General features: G+C 39.7%; 1 protein-coding gene across 1 annotated transcript in view; it reads left to right on the forward strand.

Moving 5' to 3' along the window:
- The first annotated feature begins 608 nt into the window (after positions 1 to 608).
- Positions 609 to 25,316, forward strand: part of ABTB3 (ankyrin repeat and BTB domain containing 3) — a 462,092-nt gene continuing 437,384 nt past the window's right edge. Inside the window, exon 1 of the mRNA XM_081591335.1 lies at positions 609 to 704. The gene's annotated coding sequence lies outside the window, so the exon portion shown is untranslated. The remainder of the gene's footprint in view (positions 705 to 25,316) is intronic.

Raw genomic sequence — 25,316 nt, forward strand, 5'->3', positions numbered from 1 at the left:
AAATCACTATACTCACATAGACTTGTTTGCATGCAAAGTATACCCTATTTTCAAAGTCGGAAAGATGTGAAATGTCTTTTCCTTTGCAAAACCTTGCACAACATATGAATCCTAATATTAGACCTTCTAATGTGTAAACTTGGTAAATCCCATATGTGCATAACAAATGCTTACTCCACATTTTTCAGGGTCTCTGATTTATTCAGCAGTACAAGTTATTAATAACTCTGTAGTGTTGGGTGAGAGAGAGTTACCTGTCATAATAAATTTGAGTCTGGAAGTAAGTCAAGTCAAAAACTGGGAAAACCCCACAAAACCCCACAAAGATCTTCAATTTATTAGATTTTCATCAATGTCACATTCCTGTTACTAAGGTTTCTGGGTGAATACTACAGAGGAATTGGAAAGAAAACCCCCAATAATAGGATTGGTTACATATCATTTAGAGGAATTCAGATACTGAGAGAGATAGAAGGATGATCCTTGAAAAGAATGCAGAACCAAATACTCATATTACTGGATTTATAATATTGAGGTAGTCTAGGGATAGAAAGAGCTTTGGATGGAAACGCAGAATACCTAAGACCCAATCTCTATTCTACCTCTAGGATGAACTACTCATTCAACCTTGAATGTCCAGTGCTGTCATTCAGCCTACAAATAGTTATCAAGCTTCTACTGTGTCACAGAGAGCAGCAGACACTGTGAGTGGCCAACTTAATATTCATCTCCTCTTCTTACTTTCTCACAGATCCCTGAGTTTTTGAGGTGAGGTAGTGTGCTCTGTTAAAAAAAAATCTCATTCTTAACCTCCTTGGCAAGCTAAGAGTGATCATGTGACACTGTTTGGGACAATGAAATAGAAGCAGTAGATGGCTGGAGATTTACATGGAGGTCCAAGGTTCCTGAGATGGAGAGAAGAATTGGTTCCTTTCTCCAAGGAGTTCAGAATCTTTTTCTGTCTATTACTAAGTTCTGTGGCAGAGGAAGGGTAGGTACCCTGCTCAGCTTGTGAAGGAGAAGAGAACACTGAGAAAACTTGTTGGAGGAGGTGATACTTAAACTGGGTCCTGAAATATCTCTGGGCTTCTCTTTCCTCATTTATAAAACAAGAGAAATGAACTAGATCCACTATTTATGTCTTGAGTTAAAAAAGAACACTGTGATTGAAAAAAAATCCTACTTATAAACACAAGGGAAATTGAAAATAACAAAGAACCATATTCTATTGGGAACAATGGACAAGGCATTGGAGATTACATATATGTTTTTCTTTCGGAGGGGGTTGTTGAATGAGGAATTCAACAACTTCAATGTGAAACTACAGCCCATGGCAAAGAATGAGCTTTATTGTAAACCATGGCCCCAAGATGTACAGAAATGATTTCTATTAATTTGTTTTGGATTCATTTTTTAAAATTATTCTTCCTTGGGCCAAACTCAAATTGCAAAAATTCCAGAGAAAAGAACTACTTTCCTGTTAATAGAGGTGAGAGAGAGTGGAAGGAAGTGAACCTGACCACCTGAGAGAAAGGGAGGGGGGAATTAACTTCATAGCACCATGACCAGAGAGAAGGAACTTAAAAAGGCAAATGCAACTTGACTCGCTGTTATTGGAGATGAGAACTAATTTTGTCTAAAACTTTGTTGTGAACAAAATGTTTCCACATCCCTTATCTTATTTGATCCTCATAACAACCTGACAGAGAGGCATTATTAATATCCTTGTTTGACAGGGAAGTAAGCTGATGGGATCTGACCAAGGTCAGGCAGCAGAAGTAAGTGGTAGAACTTATACTCCAACTCCTATATTTTTTATATGATTCCAGAACTGCAGAAAAAAGAAATAATTTGGATGTTTTCTAACAGAAAAAAAAAATCTAATCAGATATTTCCTATAAAGATGGTCAAACAGGAAAATCTTGGTGAGACAGCAAGTAGACAATTTTCTACTCTAGTCTTTTTTTCTAGCTATTATAATTTGAAGCCAAGCTTGGAGAATTTGACAGTGGGATTACAGGAGGTCACTACAGAGTGAAATGCCTTACTTTAGTCAGGACAGGCCAACTGCTATAATGAAGAATCAATCACTCTTACCAAAATAAAAGTTTACTTGTCACTTTCAAACTGTGACTATTCCTGGTCACATGGCAGAAATGTTTTTTAGGTAAGTAGTGACTTAGATATTTGGGTCTATCCTATGTGACATCTCAGTTTTTGCATCTGATCTCCATTGTCATTGTGGAAAGAGAGTGAGCATGAGGTCACACTGCATACTAACAGTCTTGGCTCTGCGGACACGCATCACCTCTCATTTCATTGGCCAGAACTAGTCACCTGACACCCATCTAGAAGAACATGAGTCTGGGTGATGTAGTTCCTGGCTGGGTGGCTGCTTCCCAGTACCAAGGCTACATAATGGAAGGGAAACATGGATCTTTGGTGTCAGCTGTCTCAGCTGTAGGCTGCATAGTAACCAGGCATGTCGTTCCTCTCAGCCTGCTAAAACCTAGAGAGGACTAGAAACATTGATGCATTGCTGCAATCTAGAAAGAAGGCATTTTGTACCAGAAATATTTGCAGAATTGGAGGCGTGTGGCACCATCCTCATTGGCTCAGATAAAATGGCTATGGAAGCAAAAGTAGTGAAGCAAAAGTAGGTAGAGCCAGAGAAATGCTGAGAAGAGTCTGTGCTTTAAAGATGTGCTGATGGTTAATATTTGGTTGTTTTAGAAGCACAGTGTCATTGGGGCAGCATGCCAGCCATCTTCTGGAGAAACAGTGCCTCCCCTAGTTTCATGATAACCCTTTTCGGCTTTGCCCTCTGCCCTCTACCCTAAGAACTTCCCTGTATGTTCTACATTAAAAGGTTCCATTGACCTCTGGATTCTAGATGGATTTGGCCAAGGGGACTCCTTACAAGAGACTGGAGGGAAGGGCAGGGACTTGGGCAACCCCACCCCTACCCCATTCCTGCAAAGTCCCACTCTTGGAGGTAACTGCTCTCTCTCAAGGCTTCTTGGTCTATATGATTCTCTTTTCTTCCAGATTCTGGCAATCTCTCCTCATGTCCCTTCGATCCTAGGGGTAGTAACAACCCCTTGGTTGCTGGCCTAGGATTTCTGCACTGTATTTGTGGTCCGCCTACATACTAATCAGGTTTTCATTCCTAGTTCCTTTGTAAACATATTATTCTAATTTTATTTGACCATTTGTTTCCATTTGTTATTTCTTTTTTCCTATCTGTTAACATTGTGGTTCCAGCCCTGAGCAGAAGGCTCTGTAAAAACTACAAGAACCCTTTTTCATTGTTCTTAGCATTTTTAAATAAGCCTCAGAGATTCGAGGCTTTAGCTTCCCAGATATAGCTCTTACTGGGCTTTGCTAAGTCTTTGTACATTCAGTTTGATTCTGTGTCCCTCATCTCTCTTCTTGCACATGCCCTTTGAAAATCTGAGCTCATCAGCACACTCTCCACCCAGTCACATGTCCCTCATCATTGCTCCCTGAATCTTCTAAAAGAAGAAATTGCTAACAAGGCAAGTGGAACATTCATCAAGTATTTTCCTTTTTGCAGAATGAAAGTTCCATCAGATATCAAAAAAGCTGAATTAGGACAAACCCGGTACAGGAGGTAAAAACTTGTTTTGGAATGTACTGTTACCAGAGAAATCCAGATACACTGGATACCAGAATTCAGCTGTTTTTTGTACAATTCTTTTTCTTCCTAATTATTTTAGAAGTCTGCATTTGATTTGATTTTTCAGTTTTACCTGTTTCTATCCCAGTTCCAAGCTGAGTCATCTCCCTCCCCCAACCCTCTCAAATCTCCAAGGAAGATTTTGTTCGATTTCCAGTTCCTGCTCCTAGCCTACACTTCTTTGATCCTGCCTAGCTGAGAAGCATCTTCTTCTAGCCTTGACTGTACTGAACCCACTCTTTCTTTTAATTTTCCTCTTCTTTTTATTTTCCTGAGTGCCAGTGTAGAATAATGGTAAACAAAAGGATGTTTCAGTCAGATAGAACTAAGCCTTAGTCCTGGTTCTGTTGCTTTCCAAGTGACCTTGACGAGATTACTTAACACAATTCTCACTTTCCTCATTTATAAAACAGACAGTTAAGACTCCTAGTTTAGAGAACTGTTACGAGAATTGAATGAGGAAAAGAATATACAATGTGTGGCACTTGGTGATCACTCAATAAACCTTGGTCCTTTTTTTTTATTATTATAACCCTCTGCACGTCACTCAGATAAGGGTTGTATATTTGATCTGTTGTTCAGAGTAGGACCTGAAGTCTTTATATCCTTTCCAGAAGACCCCAGAAGTGTTCTTGTTCATGCATTGCCTACTGATGCCCTTCAGTTACTTCTGGTTATTGTTCTGAATAGAGAATAGTCACTTAAAATATCTTCTACAGAATCAGATCAACCAATATTCATGGAGTACTTTACAAATATCAGATATTTTGCTCATAGATTTTCTATCAAAAAGGTTAATGCCACTACAGAATCAGACACAAGCAGTGAGTAGCTTTGTTTTGTGAAGAACTGTAGATAATCATCATCATTTTTTATTCTAGTCTGACACTCAACATATTCTAATCTTCTGACCCATAAATGATCTTTTCTAGTTAAAAAAAATCAACTACAGACACATAAAATTTAGATGGGAACGGATCATTTTGAAGTTACTTGTTTTTAGAACTCTTTTACTTATCAAAAGACAGAAATTACTTTGAATGAATATAATTTCAAAAGGCTTTTTTATGGTCATTTGTTTCTTGATCAAGCTGTGCATTTGTTCAGGTTCCATTTACCCTCTAATGCCATTCCTGCAAACTTGCGCCTGCTCTTTTCTCTCCTCCATAGGGACCTGGCCCAATTTTCTGTTTCTATGGGCATTCCAATTTGCGTTTAGTGCTTTATGCTATCCTTGTCACCTGGTTGATGTATCCAAGTTTAACCACCTACAATTGTTTCTTCGTCTTTTTAAACTTTTCCTATCCCTTCGTATATTCCAGGACTGTTGCTTCCTCTCCACCCCCCCAACCCTTTTGGAATGTTGTTTAATACTCTGGCAATTTTGGACCTGCAAAGACCTCTAAAACTTATCTACTTTGTTATTTAGGAATGTTCTTGGCTGCAAGTAACAGGATATGCAAATAAACTGGTTCAAACTATAGGGGTGCACATTTTCCAGGTAACACTTGAAAGGCACTTCCAAGACTGGAAATAGTTTCTCCCAGGAGTGTTTCAAAGGCTCAAAAATGTCACTGAGGACCCTGTTCCTTCAGTCTTTCTGTGTTGGATCTTTGGTGTGTATGCAATGTCTCCTTTCAAAGAACCCAGAAAACTGCAGCAGCTCCAAGTTGCATAATCCCACATCTCAGCATTTCAAGAAGAAATAAATGGATAGGGCCAAAAAGTCCTTCTCAGGCAGCTTTCTCTTTTATCTGGGAGGATTTCTCCTGAAAGCCTCCAGAAGTTTTCCCCTTCATTCCATTGGCCATAACCTGATCACAGCCTTACCTTTAGATCAATTAGTGGCCATCGCTGGCTTAAATCAATCATTATCCCCTGAGGATGGGCACATTGTTACCAACAAACAATTTGTGTTCTGTTATCCAAGAAAGAGGTGAAAGGACTGCTGGAAATAGGTATACATTTCTCCCACTACCATTTATAGATGAAGAATCTGAGGTTCATTGAGTTGAAGGACTTTGTTAACAACCATATACCTAGAAAATGTCAAAGCCAAGACCGAATCCTTGGTTTTATGTTCTAGAATGAATTTCTCCATCCTATGCTCTTAAAAGTAACCTCTTAACCATAAATGTTCTGGGGAAGAAATGAAAGTCAGGGAGGAGCCAGGTCAAGGTGAATTTCTGTTTGTATTCTAAGTCTAATAGGGTGATGAGTTTGTCATCCAAATGTGTGAGGTTATTTCATTCATTCACTCAACAAATATTTATTGCCCTCCTACAGTATGTTAGGAAGAGTGTTAAATGCTGGGGATACAGTTCATTTCATTCTTTTTCATAATTACCTCCTCAAATATTAAATTGAAATCTAGGGGTAAAATTGTAGAAATCATTATATTTGGGTACAGAGATGATCTATACATTCATCAAGTCTCTATTTCTCTGCCTAGTCACATAGGAAGACTACATTTCCTAGCCTCCTTTGCAATTACATTGAACCATATGACTGGCATGTGGCCAATGGGATGTGAGAAGAAGGTATATACCTTTTCCACATCTGGCTGTAAAATCCATTATACTTTTGATGAAGGTCTCAAGGTTAAAACAAGGCCATTTCCGCTAGTCATTTTGCAGTTGTTTGGATTGTCAATAAGATCAATACCTCCACCTTTCCCCCCTTTAGCTTTATATTGTTTAGAAAACTGATAGCTTTGGGAGCAGTCTTGAACTCTCATAGCTTTTTATTTTTCTCATGAATTCCTTTTAACTAATAGCTTCATCTTGTTTTACTTCAGCTTCTTTAAGAGGAGGAAAGGTTTTCCTTTTTAAAATCTGAAACAGAACTAAATTTCCATTCAAAGAGTTCAGAGAGGAGGGTCTAGAAGTAACAATATTGTCCATGGAGGTTCAAGCCAGTCAGAGGTATGGGGTTGAGGCTCATATTAGGGCTTAGGCTTTAGTTATTGTTCAAACTTCTTTGGTCTTGAGATTCCATATTTTCAAGCATCCATCCTGTTTCTCTCTCCTGTCACCAACAACCCAATGGGGAAAGGGAAAAAAGCAATGATAAGTAACAAGGTAAATCTAAGCCTTTTAAAGGTCTTTAAAGTGGCAATAGAAAACCCAAGTTCATTGGGATGTCAGAAAGATTAATGAGATAAAAGATAAGATAGTCTCAAAGTAGGGCCTAGCATATAATAAGAGCTTAAAAATGATATTACTTAAATTATTATGTTGTTGAGAGATACCAGAGCACAGAGGTTAAAAGTCTGGAGTGCCTGTATTCCAATCCCTGGTCAGCCACTTACTTTTCATGTCACCGTGTTTTGCATATTGGTCCAATCTCACATTGCATGTTGTCCCTATCTGCAAAATGATACTTAGGATATTAACTGTTTCACAAAGTTGTTGTGAAGATTGAGTTAAGTACCCCCAAATATTAGCTATTAGTGTAGGAGTTTTAAGTTCTGTTGGCCCAATTCTATCTCTTTCTCAAATGAAACAGCATGCCACCAAATAGCCATCATGAGTTAATATAAATCATGTGATATTGGCCCTTTCGAGTTCTCCATGTTAGGAAATATATGAAAATATTGTTTTGGTTCTCTACCTGCAGCTTATTCTTGCTCTGTCTTATAACTCTCTGTTCAGTGCTTGGTATTAACAATAAGTTCATAATCAATTCTATGTTATAATTATTTGCTTACCCTTCTGGATTATATATACATATTTTTTTCATATGAAACATTTGGTTTTGTGACTATTTCACATGTTCTAATATCAAAAAGTGTTAAATCATTTCTAAAATCCATCTAATGCTTGTGTGAATAAAAACGACATTCTCATAAAAGTTTAGGAAAATAGAAATTGTTATCCTTTGAAAACTCAGTGTGCCATGAAATGCTTTGAATTTTTACTTCTCTTCAACTGAAGCTTTAACATCTGAAACAGTGATTCAGTGTTAGCTATTGGCTATATATAAAACTCTCATAAGTAAGCACTGGAGATTGAATAACAGTCTTAATCAAGATGTCGTTAAAATGCATAGGAACCTTGGAAAGGTAACCAATGATAACCAGTGACCTATGTAGTATAGGAAAAGGTTATCCAACTTCTAAGCCATTTATAGCTGATTTGAACATAAAAAGAAGATAAAGTAGCTTTTGAATCTTTTGAATAGACAATAGAATCAATTCCAAAATTTCTGTAATTTGTTCTAATAATATACACAGTATCGCATGTTCAAGCTAGCCTGCTGTATGTTTCATTAAAGGTAATCTATTTGTGGAGATTGAAACTAGGGACTGAGAAATGCAATAGATTGACTCTCAGTCCACTTCCTCAATTTAATAGGGACCAAGTTCAAAGAACATAAGAACAATAAAATCAGTGCAGGAACCCACAGAAGCCAACTATTCAGGCTGCTCTTATCTACCTAACTCAGGAGGATGGGAGACCAGTACTGGTTGTTACAACACAATGACTTATGTGACTCTGGAAAATTGTATAGGGTTGTAGCTTTAACATAAAACTAGATCTGGATTTGAGTCCTGGCTCCATTCTTTCCTGATTGTGTGGCTTCAGGCTCACTGCTTCATCTTCATAGTGTCATATTTTCCTCATCTGTAACATAGGGATAACATGAGAAGGATGAGAATTATAAAGCACCTTGCAATGGATCTGTAAAGTAGTAAGTGCAAAATAAATGTGTCTATTGTCATCATTATGTTTAATTTTTAAGTTACTTTGGCTCTCTGGGGTTCAGTTTGCCTCATATAGCAAAAGAAATATGACTATTTACTCTCATCTGAGGGTACCAGGATGCATTAGATGACCTCCCAAGGTCATGTCCTGTGATTCTTGGATGGATATATATTCACCAACTTGTCTTGAAACTAGTGTAGGATTAAGGCTGATTTCATAATGAATCAGGAAATACACAAAACCAGCCCCATGATGGAGTCATTTTGACATCTCTCTTTTCCTTACCCCTCATATTCAATGCATTATTCATTAAACAAGTACATAATAAATATATATTGAGTGCCAATTGTATGGCAGGCACTATTTTAGGAACTGGGGATAAAGTGATGAAAAGTCAGACAAAACAAACACTCCAAGTTCTTGCCTGTTTGGGGGTCATTTCCTACCACCAGAGATGGATAATAAGTGAACAAATAAATGAATAACATGGCATCAAGTCATGCAGACTGTATCTTCAAGATATATCTCAAATCTGACCGTGCTTACTGCCTTTCCTGATACCACTGGACAAACCACCATCATTTCTGGCCTTGGTTACTGAACCAGCCCCCTAACTGGCTGCCCTGTGTCCATTCCTGGTTTCCCAGTGTCTATTCTCCACTCAACAATATGTCTGGATATCACATCATATCACTTCCTTCCTGAAAATCTGCAAATGGCTTCCTATCACACTTAAAACAAAAGCCCAACTCTTTCTACATATGATAACCATTGGCAATCTCTTCAATATCTTCTGACCACACATCCACTTATGTCTACTCTAAGCACACTGCTCTTCTTTGAACCTGCCAAGCATGCTACTGTACTCAGAGCCTTTCTACTTGCTACCTGCTTTGCCTGGCTTCACTTTCTGTATCTTTCTTCTACACCTCAATTAGGTCTCAGCTCTTCAGAGAGGTTTTCCAACCAGTCTTTCGAAAAAAGCTCACCAGTCCATCTCTCTTTAGCACCCTTATCCTGCTTTATTTCTCTTCATAGCACTTACAATTCCATGGCATTCTATACTTATTGATTTGCTTGTTGATTGCTATCTCCCTGCAGTGGAATATAAGCTCCAAGAATGTTGGGGCTTTTACTCACCATTGAGCCTCCAGCCTCTAGCACTGTGCATGATTCTGTGAGCCACACACATGGTGAAGAGCACAGGTTCTGAAGCTGGATTGCCGACGGGTTTGAGGCTCTGTTCCTCTCAGTTGTGAAATCTTAGGCAAGTCTCCTACCTTCTCATCTGCATAGTGGGGATAATAATAGGCAAGTAGATATAAAGTTGTTATCATGAGGATTGAATTGGTTAACATTTGTAAAGTGCTTTGAACAGTGCTTAGTGCAAAATGGGTCTCTGGCAATATTTGCTAAATTAAAAAAAAAATCTGTGAGATGAATGTCAGGAGGCCTAGCTGTACAAAAACATCTTACATAGCCAGCCTCAGTATCTTGAATGCTACCATTATTGATGAATTAGTTTGTTTTACTGCTTAATAAACGCTTAGTATATCCTGCCTTTTATTGACTAAGCTTCCCCCAGGGATATGTCTTATTTCTCTAGCTGGATTGTCAACTGCTAGAGGACAGGGACTTTATTATTATGCTTTTACACTTTCACTCTCCTTCTAGCATCTCCCCTTACTCTCCCACTTATGCCCCTGTCCTCATCCCTGGGTTCACACACGTGGCCCCTCTTCTTAAGAAATACGCCTAAAAATGTAGCATCTTACAGCCTGTAAAGTTCTGAAGCTCTAATCTGATTTGTGAATCCCTCTTCATCTCCACCCAAGTGGCTGTCTGCTTTTATGCTTCCAGTTGCCAGGAACTCCCTAATTTTTATTTTTTAACCAATATTTTATTTTACTGTTATATAATTTACCGAGCACTTATGACATGCCGAATACTGCAATGTGTGTTGGATATGCATTATCTTCTCTAATCCTGACAACAACTCCCGGGTATAAATATGGACATTATCTCATTTGCAATTGAATTACAGAAACTTAGAAATGGAGTTGGATAGTGAACCCAAGCTTTCTGTCAGTCTGACTGTTGTATATTACTATATTGCCTCTAGAAAGTTCCTCCTTAATATGATTCCTTTGGTACTGGAAAGCTTTTTAAAGTTTCCTTTTAATCTTCCCTATCTATGTAAGAGTATTTGTTCTGATATGTCTGTTTATCCCATTGCTATGAGCCTTTAAAGCTGGGGATGGAGTCTCATTCAGTTTTGCATCTTCATCATCTAGCAGAACCAGGCAGGTAACAAGCATTCTGTAAATGTCCACTAAACTGACCTCTGTTAAAATGTAAACAAAACTGGGAGGGGCTTGCTAGGGGCAGTGCAGCCTCAGCTCTTCCTCTCCCTCCCCTTTCTCTCAGTCAGCCTCCCCCATGCCTCGTCAACGCCGCACTATTCAGAAGTTTTCCAGGATGTGGATTTTTAAAACTGAAGATTATAAATAATAGTCACAGAAGCAGATTCTCTTTGGCTCTGCTCTAGTCTATGAAAGACTTTCAGAATAGCAGTGGGTGGGTGGCCAGACCTGGAGCAGCACTGATTTATAAGTTAAGTGAACTGGAAACTAGGTACATACAGTGTAGACACACAGACACACATGTATCCTTTTTATATACAAGAGAGAAGCAAAGTGAAAGATTTTTCACTTTTCTCCTATTTTAACCACAAAATGTTGTTTCAGTTTGCTAGAGTGAGTGATTATCTACTCTGCAGAAAATTGCTATTTTGGTTTTTGCTAAAGGGTGGTTTGTTCTACAGTAGAGAAGTAGGAAAAGACTAAGTTACCAATAGGAGTATTTTTGTCATTGAGCAGAGCACCAGGGTGTAGAAGCAAGACTGCTGGCCTGGGGGTCAGGTATCCTACATGTACACTCTTCCTTGCCCTGGACAAATTATTGTGTCAGGGGCAAATCCCCTTTCTGGGTTTCAGAATCTTACCTGGGATTATTGCTCATCTATAAAGGAAATGTTAGAAAAGTAACCCTTATCTCCCAACCTCTACTCTGTAATCCAACCTATGATAACTCTTGGGAACCAGATGGAGCTAAGACAGCTTGGCTGCTTCATGCTGGAGATTCAGCTTCTGAGAGTCCTTGCATGCTCCTCTATGAACCCACTAATAATTGTGCCCACTTTCTAATGATGCTGTGAGCATTACTAAGGGATGCGTGAAAACACTTGGTTTGTTGTTCGACACAGGATGTGTGTCCTTGACAAGCATTAAGTATAAGAATAGTAGCAATGACATGAATTACTAAAAGAACAAACTATCAAAAATTATCAAAATAACAATGACTATCAAAAGAGCAATAATTATCAAAAACCGTGTGGTAGAAAATAGATGGGAAGTACAAAGCAGAAGACATAGTCCCTGACCTTGAAGAGATAAGATGTAGAAAATGTGAAGACAATAGAAGTCAATGTGAATTGAGCACCAGGAGGGGGTATAGAAAGGTGATATCATGATTTAGATGTGGTGAGATCCCCTCAGACTGACTCAGTCCATAGCCGCTTACCAGAGGTGACAGGAGAGGAGCTGATAAAATCAGCATCTGGGTGCCAGGAAGGAAGATGGTGAGATTTCCAGGAGAGGATGTAATGGGCTGTCTGAGGTCAGTACACAAATGCTTTGCCAGACCAGAGGCTTTTTAATAAAATATAAGTAGGTCAAAGGCCTCTCTGGTTTCTTTCCCACAGAATACAAATCAATAGTCATTGTTTCCTTTCTATACAAAATTTTAAATCTGAAATTTACTTCAGTGAAAGACTGGCTTTGCATTTGGGGTTGCATCAGTGTGGCTTGAACAATGACATGTCTGCCTCCTCCTGGGCTGTGTGTGTAACTTATGGACACGGTCTGGACTGGCTGCAGGCAGGGGACAATGCATGTGCTTGCAAGAGCCAATGCCAGTTGGCCAGTGCCTCCAGGTACACAGAGAATTTGGCTGAAGAGTACTGGAAGATGAGTCCTTCTTTCTGTGTCACTTTTATAGGTTTGTACTGTTATCAGTGGTTTGGATCCCCTGTAGTGGCCACCCATGAGGCAACGTTTGTGTGTTGAGCCTCATAATTGGATGAAATTCTGGATAGTTTAAATTACTAAACACACACACACACACACACACACACACACACACACACACACGACTAACTTAGTCTCTGCCCACTCCCTAGGATCTCTCCCCATGGTCTAAAGGTCAGTTGCTGAGCAGGCCCAGCCCCTGAGAGCAGAGACTGCCCAGGAACCCGGCCAGGTGACAAGTAAGCATGGTGTTTGTGCATACCAGGCCTGGAGACTTCAGTGTCTCGGGTCGTGTTACAATTGAAAGGGTCATGTTACAGTTGAAGAATTTACAAAACAAAGGACTTATACAGACACATATACCTATACAGAGACACCTCCAGAGAGAAACAGAGACAGAGAGAGGGACAGTTTCCAAGGACAGTTCTGAATTGTGATCCCTGAATCCTTCAGCCAGATTAAGGATATAAAAAAGGATCAGAGTGTGGGAGAGATTTGTTGAGAAGGTTCTTTGGGGAGGAAGTGTGTAAGTCTTCTCTATCTCCCCAGGAGGAGAAGAGAGTTCAACTTTCTTCACCCCAAATCTAGTGCAGTCACGGCCACAATCAATTATACAGCATTTTTATCATCCCAGTAGAAACCCCACACTCATTGGCAGTCATTCCCCATTTCCCTCCAAGCACCTGAACCCTAGGCAACTAGGGTTGAAGGCAACTACTAATTATCTTTCTGTTTCCACAGATTTGCTTATTCTGGGCATTTCATATAAATGGAATCATGTTACATGATATTTTGTGACTGGCTTCTTTCACATAGCATGATGGTTTCAAGGGTCATCCATGCTGTTTCAAATCAATACTTCATTCCTTTTTATTGCCCAATAATATTCCAGTATATGAATGTACCACATTTTCTTTATCCATTTATCAATTGATGGACATTAGAGTAGTTTCTAACTTTTGGCTATTATGACTATGATTGCTATGAACATTGGTGTACAAGTTTGTGTTTGGCCATTTGTTTTCATTCCTCTTGGGTATATATATCTAGGCATGAAATTGTTGGGTCATATGATAACTCTATGTTTTAACCCTTTGAGGAACTACCAGACAGGAGATAAATATAAAATCGTGTTTTGATTATGTCACAAGTTGTGCTTGTTCAACATACTGACTACAGATGAATTCATCCCCCACCACACCTCAGTTAACACTCTGCGGTCAGGACAAGATCAGTAAGTGAGAGACAGAGAGAGAAAACAGGAGAAATAGAGACATATACAGACAGAGACAGAGAGAGGGAACAGGCAAACAGGAAGTTCAAGACAAGGCATAGAGGCACCAGATGAGACCTTAGGAGTGATCAGACCTGGAAAAGAAGTGGTTTGGATCTAGAGGTCTGTGAAGCAATTAGCTAGCCATGTGTATTTGAAATTTTACCTAACATTTAATGCCTCTGTGCCTTCTACTACAATTCCAGTGTGCCAGGTACTAGCTTCAGATGAAGCCATGATTATGCACATATTGTTTTACCTAATCATCACAAACATTTGTTGTTGTTGTTCAGATGTTCAGTCATGTCTGACTCCTTGTGATCCCATGGACTGCAGCATGCCAGGCTTCCCAGTCCTTCACTATCTCCCAGAGTTACGTTGTTTTACCTAATTATCACAAACATGTGTGGTGGCTAACATTATTCCATTTTTACAAATGAGAAAACTCAGGTTCAGGTAAATAACTTCATCAGAATCATACAACTAAGTCACAATCTAATATTTATTTTTATTTATTTATTTGGCTGCCCTGGGTCTTAGTTGCAGCATGTGGGATCTTTACTGCAGCATATGAACTCTTAGTTGTGGCTGTGGAATCTAGTTCCTTGACCAGGGATCAAACCTGGGCCCTCTGCATTGGAAGCATGGGGTTTTAGTCACTGGACCACTAGGGAAATCCCTATAAGTAGCAATCTGAGATCAGAAATCTGCCTGCCTGCCTGCCCCTTAGACCAATGTTCTTAACCACTACATGCCTCTCATCCTGGACATCTGAGCTTACCCTGCCAGCTCCTGAATGACTAGTCCTGTGTGTTTCCAAAAACCCTTCTATGTTGTGAGATGCACTGGTAAAATGGCCCTCAAAAAGGGGGTAGGGGCAAAATATGTAGAATGTGCCAATTTCCATAGTGTAAGTATTCCCATCACAGCAGGTTTCAGGCTATCATCACTTTACAAACTAGCTCACAAAATTCCTAAATATTTAACAATTAGCTTTCATGAACCAGTATGAGCAACTTAGAGCACATCCCTGCTTCTATGCCTTTGAGTTGTATGGACCTTTGCTCTCAGTCTTTCAAAGACTAAGAGAACCAAAGTTCTCAATTGGGAACCAAAGTTCCCAGATGACATGCATCCCTGAGTTTTCTGGTTAACTGAAGGATTTAACCTGTAATAGTAACTCAGAAATCATTTTGGGGGCAAGATATGCCTGTAAAACCTGGTGTTTCATGACTCACAGAAATAGAAACACATTCATATTAAAGAAATGCACTAACTTTGTATGCATTTTCCTCTTTTACCTCTAAGTAATAGTTAACATACTTTTAGGCTTATTCCAGAAATATGAGTTATAAGCCAGTGACCATATGATAGAAGCTAAAATTGAGGGAAGCCAGACCTTCTTCACACAGTACTTCTCAAACTTGGGTCTGCGTGTTCTACCAAAATTAAAAAAAATATAGTACATATTTTCTTAAAAAAACTGTTTCAGTTACATAGATAAAGGTAAACATTCTCCTTGTGTATGATTCACTGCCATTTAGCAAAAACACTTTAGTTTTTTATGGGAATAGATTATTTGATGGGGGGAGGGGAGTGACTTTTTCCCCTTACAAATGGGTGTGTACACCTTTAGACTCTGATAATCTTTTTTTTTAAATTATACTTCCATATTGTTTCCAGATTTTTTATTTTTACAGACTCTTTTCAGCTTTATTCAGTTTCTTTTGTTTCTGCACAGAAAGGCAACTGGTGATAAACTTCAACTCTTGTTAGGTGACAGATCAGTGAGAGCAGGATAAAGTGGCAATCTATAATCTTACAACCAATTTCATGTGGTTCACCAGAGCAAGAGCTGCGGGAATGGTATTTCCTAACTGCTAATGACCAGCTTCATTATCACACCACCCCGAACTAACATTTTTGCCTTTGGCTTATAATGGGAGTCATTAGATTCTAGAAAATCCCCTGTTTGTCCCATCCCTAAATTTGATTTCTTGAGAATCAGAGAGAAAACAAGTTATTCTGAGCTTTGTGTATGACAAGTGAATGTGTGGGTGAAACAAAAACCTGCATCACTTTGGTTCTGCTGGACCTTGTCCCCTGATCCTGTTGAAAGGCACCAAAGCTCCAGGTGCAACTGCAGCTCGGGCTTGCTGATATAGCACAAGTGGAGTTTTCCGTAGGAAATTAACTAAATAACACTCACATTCTTTCCCTTCTCTCCTTTCTACTCTTCACTTCCCTCTTTAATGAAATAACTTAAGCTCACCACTTGAACTCTCTTGCAGGGGTGAAGTGTTTGACAATTTCAATCTCTTGTGACACTCCGATTAAAAAGAACAGTCTCTTCTTCACTTGCTTATTCCAAAAAGTGCTTTTCATCAAAGCTGTTGTATTTCACTGAAGATGCAACTTTCTGAAAACAAGATGTCCTAAAATGATAGTTCAAAGATAACTTCCTTTAAAAAATGGCAAAAGTGGCACTGTAAAAAAACCCAGTCACATAAGTGGATCTGGTCCTGTATGCAACAAAATAATTGTGGCACAAATAGTAGGTTGCTAATGCCATAGACATAAAATCATCCAATGAATCAAAATGAGGGTGAAATCTTCCCCAAGTAGTCATTCTTTTGTTTAATGTGTGTGCTCCTTCTTCATAATGAAACCAGTAATGGAAGGTTTAAGGAAATGTTCAGTAGTAATTTAATAAAAATATTGAAAGAGTGCCTTGTAGATACAAAGCAGTTCCTATCCACTTTAGAGACACAATTCAGCATGATTGCGACCTACGAAATACAAAACTTTATGATAGGTGATACGAGGTATAAATAGTTGGTCCCTATATAGATTAGAGTAGAAGAGAACTAAGTATAAGAATAATCAGAATACAGATAATTACCCATGTAGTGTATATTCCCTGAGCTCCTCTGATGGGTCAGGCACTTTGCTACAATGATTGAGATAGTGGTGAGCCAAGGAGTACTGGTACCTACCTCCCTGAAGGGAAAATGTAAGTGTCAAAATTCTGTCCTTTCTTCAACAACTATTTATGAGTATGAACTATATGTCAACTACCCTTTTTGGAGCTGTTGATATAGCCATGAGCTAAAATACCTCCCTATTCTCAGAGACTATGTTCTATTGTGGAGGTGGAAAAACAAACACATATACAGTTTCAGATAGAAGTAAGTGCAATGAAGAATATAGAAAAGGAGAACTTCCCTGATGGTCTAGTGGCTAAAATTCTGTGCTTCCAATGCAGGGGGCCTGGATTTGATCCCTGGCTGGGGAACCAGATCACATATGCTGCAACTAAGACCCAGTGCAGCAAAATAAATAAATGTTTTTAAAAAAGAATATAGAAAGGGGTCAGTGGATTAAAAATGATAGAAGGTGCTACATTAGATAGGGTAGTTGGGGAAGTCCTCTCTGGAAGACCTTTGAGCAGGGGCATGGTGGAAGAGAGGAGCCCATGCAGATCTCAGGTAGAGGGAATCCCATATGTAAAGATGCTGAGGTGAGAAGGAGCTTGGTGTATTTGTGGAAGAGCAAAGAGGCCAGTGTGGCTGGAGGAGGTAAAGTCATGGAGAGGGAAGATGGAGAGGAAGCTGAGGTCAGATTGTGTGAGGACTTGGTAAGGACTTTAGATGTTGTTCTGAGGGTGATGGGAAGCCAGTAGAGAGTCTTGAGAAGGGAAATGATCTTATTTGACTTTCTTAAAATAAATTTTTATTGGAGTATAGTTGCTTTACAATGTTGTATTAGTTTCTTGCTATATAGCAAAGTGCATTGTCATGTATATATGTATATCTCCTCTTTTTAAGATTTTCTTCCCATTTAGGTCACCTCAGAGCACTGAGTAGAATTTCCTGTGTTCTCATTAGTTATCTATTTTGTACATAGAAGTATGTATATTTCAGTCCCAATCTCCCAATTTATCCTGCCCCAATCCTAGTTGATTATTAATTTTGAGTCATTCTAGCTATCGTGTGGGGGAATAGGTGGTGTGTGGGAGCCGACAAGGGTAGAAAGCAGAAGGAAGCTAACTCTCCCTTAAGTAAGAGGCAATTCCTCTCACTTAACTGCCTTAGATCTGAGACATTAGCATTTCCTGCCTTAGGACTAGAACTGAAACATTGGCCCTTTCTGGGTATCAAGCCTGCTGGGCTTTGGACTAGAACAATGCTATTTCCTGGGTTTCCAGCTTGCTGACCCATCCTGTAGATCTTGGGACTTGTCAGCCATCATAATCTCATGACTTTTTTTGTTCTACTTAAGAACAACTGATTGAATGAGGCCCATCCATATTAGGGAAGATAATCTGCTTTAATCAGTCTACCCATTAAAATTTTAAACTCACCCTACAATACCCTTACAGAAATATCCAGAGAAATGTTCGACCAAATATCTGGAGACCCTGTAGCCTGGTCAGGTTGACATATAAAGTTAACTGTAACACTCCTGTTGGGGTACCCCTGCCTCTTTTTCAGCCCCATCTCTCAGTCACTCTGCTATACACTCTACACCCCAGCTGAATAAGACACCCAACTGCTTTCTAATCATGCCCAGTACTTCCAACTCCCCTATAGAGGGGTCCCTTCCCTTATCTCTGCTTGTTCAACTCCTACCCAATCACTGAGGCATATGCCACCTCCTCCAAGCAGTGGGTACTGCTCTCCTTACTGCGCTGTGTCTCGCTCTTCTTTTGTTCCTTCTTTGTTTATGTCTCTCTTTGGCATTTAATGCACTTCCCTCGTATAGCCATAATTTACATGTTTATAATTGACATGAGATGCTTAGCAAGAACTATCCAGGGAGTCACCTAGGAAACATGGAAAGGTGGAATCCCTTGTGAAGTTCTTTACAGGAGTGAGTCACTTTGGTAAATGGTTTGCTGTCTCTTGCTTCCTCCTCTGGAAAGTGAGGATAAGGATACTACCTACCTCAAAAGATTGTTGTGAAGACTAAATGAGATGATGCATTGCAAGCACCTAACATAGGATGTCCTGAATATTCATTGGAAGGACTGATGCTGAAGCTGAAACTCCAATACTTTGGCCACCTGATGCAAAGAACGGACTCATTTGAAAAGACCCTGATGCTGGGAAAGATTGAAGGCAGGAGGAGAAGGGGATGACAGAGGATGAGATGATTGGATGGCATCACTGACTCTATGGACATGAGTTTGAGTAAGCTCCAGGAGTTGGTGATGGACAGGAAGGCCTGGCGTGCTGCAGTCCATGGGGTCACAGAGTTGGACATGACTGAGCAACTGAACTGAACATAGGATGTGATGAAGAGTAAACCCTGTGTAAAGGGGAGTTATCTCTGAGGAGAACCTCCCTCAGAGAGGTAGACACATGGCTCCTACAAGTCTTGAGGGGAGTTTCCCACAGGAAGGTAGAACAGATGGGGGGCAGATAGACTATAAAGATCTTAAATTTACAAGTTCTTAGTTCAAGTAAAGGCTTCCCTGCATTCTGCCTGAATGTGCCTGCAATGCAGGAGACCCAGGTTCAATCCCTGGGTCAGGAAGGTTCCCTGGAGAAGGGAATGGCAACCCACTCCAGTTCAAGTGAACAGTGAAGGCTAATGAGCATCCCTGGACCCCAATTTGAAAGGGGAGAGTACCAAAGTCACCCAGCTTAGGCCAGTTGTCCACCTCTTATATCTGTTATGACTGGATGGCAAGATTACTGTACCACATCACCACCAGGTCCTGTTCCTGTGGATCATTAGGGACAAGTCTCAGAGACATGAGAGCCTGGGTTGAGTGGTTAACATAGCATAACACCCATCACACTCTCTGGAAATCTTTTGTTATACTCTTTGGCTCTTCTAATAGGCCATAAGCCCCCGAGGGCACATCCCTATAGCTCCAGTGCCAAGCATACCACCTGGCACATTGTGGACTCCCAACAAAGACTCCTTGAGTGAAGGAGCATTTACTCATTTGCTTCCATATATAAATGATCATGGAAGCCCTGTGTTTACAAACCTTTCAAAACACTGCCAAACAGAACCAGTAAGTAAAAAACAATGACAACAACAGTGAAGGTCTTGAGGCATGTCCTTTGAAATGAGAGAAAAACAAACCTGAAAAGTGCTTGCCTAGAAGTTACTGAGTGGAGAAGGCAATGGCAACCCACTCCAGTACTCTTGCCTGGAAAATGCCATGGACGGAGGAGCCTGGTAGGCTACAGTCCATGGGGACGCAAAGAGTCAGACACGACCGAGCGACTTCACTTTCACTTTTCACTTTCATGCATTGGAGAAGGAAATGGCAACCCACTTCAGTGTTCTTGCCTGGAGAGTCCCAGGGACGGTGGAGCCTGGTGGGCTGCTGTCTGTGGTGTTGCACAGAGTCGGACTCAACTGAAGCGACTTAGCAGTAGCAGCAGTAGAAGTTACTGAGAGTGGGAAAATTTTCCTTCTAAGGCAATCACTGCCAGTCATGGACAGGGCAACTATTACATGTGAAAAAACTGGTGTCAAACCTCCTTATGGAAGATAATTTAAAACTTTACTTGGCATTTCCTTCCATATTCTAAAACCAGAATTTCTTTACATAATAAAAAAAAAGACCACAGATACTGCAGCTTCAGAGCCAGCCTCTGTGTTAGGGCCATCCACCAACAATCCTCTCAGCTTAGGCTTCACTATCTAAAACCTGCTTATGCAAAAGTCCCCTATGATGAGGTCAGAGTGATCATGTACTGTGCTGTGCTTAGTCACTCAGTCTTATCCCACCCGTTGCATCCGCATGGACTATAGCCCATCCGGCTCCTCTGTCCAAGGGGATTCTCCAGGCAAGAATACTAGAGTGGGTTGCCATGCCCTCCTCCAGGGAATCTCCCCAACCCAGGGATCAAACCCAGGTCTCCCACACTGCAGGCAGATTCTTTACAGACTGAGCCACCAGGTGATCATAGGCATTAAAAAATGAAAACAGTATTAAATCACTGCTATGAGCTGAATTGTGTTCCCCCAATTCATATGTTGAAACCCTAACACTCAGTACTTCAGAATGTGACTGTCTTTGAAGTTAGAACCCTTAAGGAGAGTGATTAAGTTAAAATAAAATTATTAGGATGGGCCTTAATCCCATCCAGCTAGTGTCCTTATAAGAAGAGGAGTTTAGACACACGGAGACATAAGGGATGACCATTTGTGGTTACAGGGAGAAAGTGGTCATTGCAAACCAAGGAGAGGGACCTCAGAAGACACTAAACCTGTCAGCGCCTTGACCTTGGACCTCCAGTCTCCAGAACTCTGAGAAAATACAATTCTGTACTTTAAGCCACCCAGTTCTGTGATGTTTTGTCATGGCAGCCCTCATAAGCTAATACAATCACTTTCTCTAATGGCTCCTCATCCTTTTAAGAATAAGGACTTTTTATTTTATTATTTGCTTATTAAATAAATTTACTTCACTGAACCAGCAAAGGAAAAGCACAGAACATTTAACTCCATAATCAGACATGCACAGAAAAAAAACCTTAAAAAAAAAACAAGGATGAGGGCCCATCTTAATCCAGAATGATCTCATCTTGATGACAGCTATAAAGACCCTACGTGCAAATAAGGTCCTACTCACAGGTACTAGGGGTGAAGATTCAAATATATTTTTCTGGAAGAGGGGAGATGCAATTCTACCCTCTGCAAATGTCTAAGCTTGAAGGGAGTTGAAGAGTAATTGCAAGAAGTATGAAGAATCTTCTGGAATGTGGTTGATATTCTTGATCCAAGGGCTGGTTATACTGTAGTTTCAGTTTATGAAAATTCATCCAGCTATTCCTTTATGATATGTGCGCATTTCTCTATGGATGTTATGCATCAATAAAATAATTTTTTAAAGTCACTTTTGTTTAGAATTTGCAGTTGTTTATTCTTTTGATTTATGTTTCTCTAAAATATCAGAGAAAAGCAAATCTATCAGTGTCTTGAAATAAAGAAAAGAAGACTCTAATTGGATATATCACCGTGGGCTTTGATTTCTCCTCTGTATCTGTGATCAAGAAACTCTATAATGAGTAAAAGCCACAATGTATTCAATATTTTAAAATTGATTTTTTTATCTTCACAGCAGCGTCTATATACATTTGAAAAATATTTGTACATAAATGTCTCAGGTATTATATATCTGTTTACAGATGATGCTTGCCTGCCATATGGCTTCACAGACATTTAGTACTAGTTCTGTGGTCACTCTATAGTCACAAGCTGTGGATCACTTGTCTACAGCCCCTCAGGGGAAAATGTATAGTGATGAAGAGCATGGAATTTGGAGTCAAACTGTCTTGGTTAGAATCCCAGATTGTCATTGTTTTGGTGTATGCAATTGTTGTGTGTTTCATTTTTCCCACCTGTAAAATGGAGTGATAATAATAGTATCTAACTCATAGGATTCTTGTATTAAGATGAGTTTATACATTTTAAAACACAGTAATTGGGCCAGATTATATATAAGCATCAACTATTATTATTATTATTATTGGGGGCTTCCCAGGTGGCTCAGTGGGTAAAGAACCTGCCTGCAATGCAGGTGATGCAGGAGTCATGGGTTCATTCCCTGGGTTGGGAAGATCCCCTGGAGGAAGGCATGGCAACCCACTCCATTATTCTTGCCTGGAGAATCCTGTGGACAGAGGAGCCTGGCGGGCTACAGTCCCTAGTGTCGCAAAGAGTCAGACACGACCAAAATGACTGAGCACGCATGCACAGCTATTATTATTATTATTATCGAGGTTTGCAAGCTAGAGTGAGGGTATAAGGCTGTTAACTGCCCTGCTCCTGACTGGAATAGGTATAAGGGATACAGATTACTTTGGAGGAGTCTTATCTTTTGGCTACTGTGAATAATGCTGCTATGAACTTTTAAATGTACAAATATATGTTTCTGTCCATGTTTTCAATTATTTTGTTTTTATAGCCAGAAGTGAAATTGCTAACTCAATGATAATTCTATGTTTAACTTTTTGATGATTTGTTTGGATTGGATTATTATTGATTTTTTAAGCTGTCACACTATTTTCCACAGTAACTGCACCATTGTATGTTCCTACCAGCAATACACAAGTGTTCTAATATCTCCACATCCTTGCCAACACTCATTTTCCGTTTTGTTTTACATGTGTGGTGTGGTTGTTTGTGTGTTTGTGTGTCTGTGTTTGTAAATAGCTGTGATAGTTAATTTTATGTGTGAACTTACTGCACCAAGGGATTCTTTAGGCAAGAATACTGGAGTGGGTTGCCATTTTCCTCCTCCAGGGGATCTTCTTGACCCAGGGATCAAACTTGCATCTGTTAGGTCTCCCGCATTGACAGGCGGGTTCTTTACCACTAGGGCCACCTGGGAAGTCTCATACAGTGTCCACATATTTGTTCAAATATTATTCTAGGTGTTTCTCTGGGGATGTTTTTGGATGAGACTAACATTTAAGTCAGTGGACTTTGAATAAAGTAGATTTCTCTTCATAATGGGACTGGGCCTCATCCAGTCAGTAGAAGGCTGGATTAGAACAGAAAGACCTACAAGTGGGAATTCTCTAGCAGTTGGTTTTTTGGACTAGAACTGGAATACTGGCTCTTCCTGGTCCTCCACCCTGACAGGCTTTGAACTGAAAGGGTGGCATCAGCTCTCCTGGTGTTCCAGCCTGTTGGCCCACCCTAAAGATTTTGGACTTGTCAGCCTTTATAATCACATGACTCCGTTCCCAAACTTACATATATGTATATATATGTTTGGGAACTTATATGTATATGTTTGGGAACATATATATGTGTGTGTGTGTGTGTGTGTATGTATATTATATATGTATACATGTGTGTGTATATATAAAAATTTGTATTGGTTCTATATTATAAAAGTTGTATTGGTTTTATTTCTATGGAGAACCCTGACTTATATAATAGCCCTCCTAATGGGCATGAAAGTCTCATTAGAATTCAAATATGTGTTATAAATACATGGTATATACACACTGTGTAGAAAACTTTTATTGAAACTTATCATGATCCAGGTACAGCCCTAAGCACTTCACATATCTTAATTCATGTGATGTATACAACGCCTCTGAAGCAAGCATCAGTATGACCTCTAATCTGTAGATGAGAAGGAAAGCACATAAAGGTTGAATAACACAGGCTAAGGTCATGCATCTGTTATGTGGTGATTTGAAATCAGCAGTCTGGTTCCAGAATTCTTGGTTTTGTCAAATGATGCTCAGGCACCTTCTGTACTAGTAGCTGCACTTAATTCTAACCATCTTGGTGATTTCTTATGCCCTGGATTTCCCTTTACACGACCTCCCTTCTTCCCAAAAGTCCTTCTCTACTTCCCACAGATGAGTCGAGACTGGGTACTACCGTATTCCCTGTTGTGGTATGTGGTGTCAAGGGGAAGGACAATGGTTTCTGGTCCCAACAAAACCCTGAAAATATTCCCTTGGGGAAAAAAATTAGGAACTGCTAAATCCTTTACACTGGAAGCAGAAAAGTTAAAGTATTTAAAAATGAAAATTATTCCCATAATGTATTTCAGCCAAATAATTAACGTGTACTCATGTATTAATTATACTTCCATACTATCCTTGCCCTGCTTTGTGGGGCTGTCCTTTTTCTGGGGTTAAGTAAAGAAAAGCTTTTTGAGGTAGCACTGAATTCCATTTCAAGAAAATCCTCACAAGTCTGGTTAGGCGAAGATTCCCATCCAAAAGAATTGCCCAGCCAAGCAATTAAGTCACTTTCAGAAGTTACCAACTTCTAGCTGACCTTTGTGGAAGCAGGAGCTGCAGTTAAAACTCACAGGTTTTCTTTTTTGAAAGATCAAACTCCCCCTCCAGGAAAAAATGTATCCAATGCTTGAAACTTGGAAAAAGTACTAAGCCAGATCCCTCCCTTTAGAATGGCTGCAAACATTTTCACATTCAGTTGACCTTACTGTGTCCCATCTTTTAAAACTAAAGCCTGAATAATTTAATCAGAGCTGTTTGCTTTGACCTTGATGGGCTTCTCAGGATAACTATTTCCTGCAGTGTGTCTTGGGAGTGTGGACTCTCCCAGACTGCAAAGCTTTAGCTACTGCTAGAAAGAGGCATAGCAGGGCATGTCACACCTCGAATGGTATCAGAGAATTTTAAATCAGAGAGGATCTCCAAGACCACCAAATCATACTCCTTAATTTCACAGATGAGGAGATGGAAGCTCAGCAGGGTTGGAGGAAGTATTTTAAACAGGATGGGACAATAGGGCTCTTATATTGAATTCAGTTATTAAATCTATGGGTGAGACAAAGCAAAGAGCTTGGATACCACTAAAGGCTGGAACAGACCAGCATGATAAAACTCAATAAGCAGTAATAATAAAGCACTGCTTCCAGATGCAGAACCAGCAAGGCTGTCTAGTAACTTGAGGATATGGGACAGACAGGGTTTGGTGGACTACAATCTCTGCATGAGTCTGCAGAGACAGTGGTCAGCCAGATGTTTAAAAACCTAATTAAATTCTAATAATAGCACAAATATTGTTGTGTTAGTGTGTAGATA

Source organism: Giraffa tippelskirchi, chromosome 4 (genome assembly GCF_054371585.1).
Source record: "Giraffa tippelskirchi isolate mGirTip1 chromosome 4, T2T-mGirTip1v1.2.pri, whole genome shotgun sequence".
Lineage (NCBI taxonomy): Eukaryota > Metazoa > Chordata > Mammalia > Artiodactyla > Giraffidae > Giraffa > Giraffa tippelskirchi.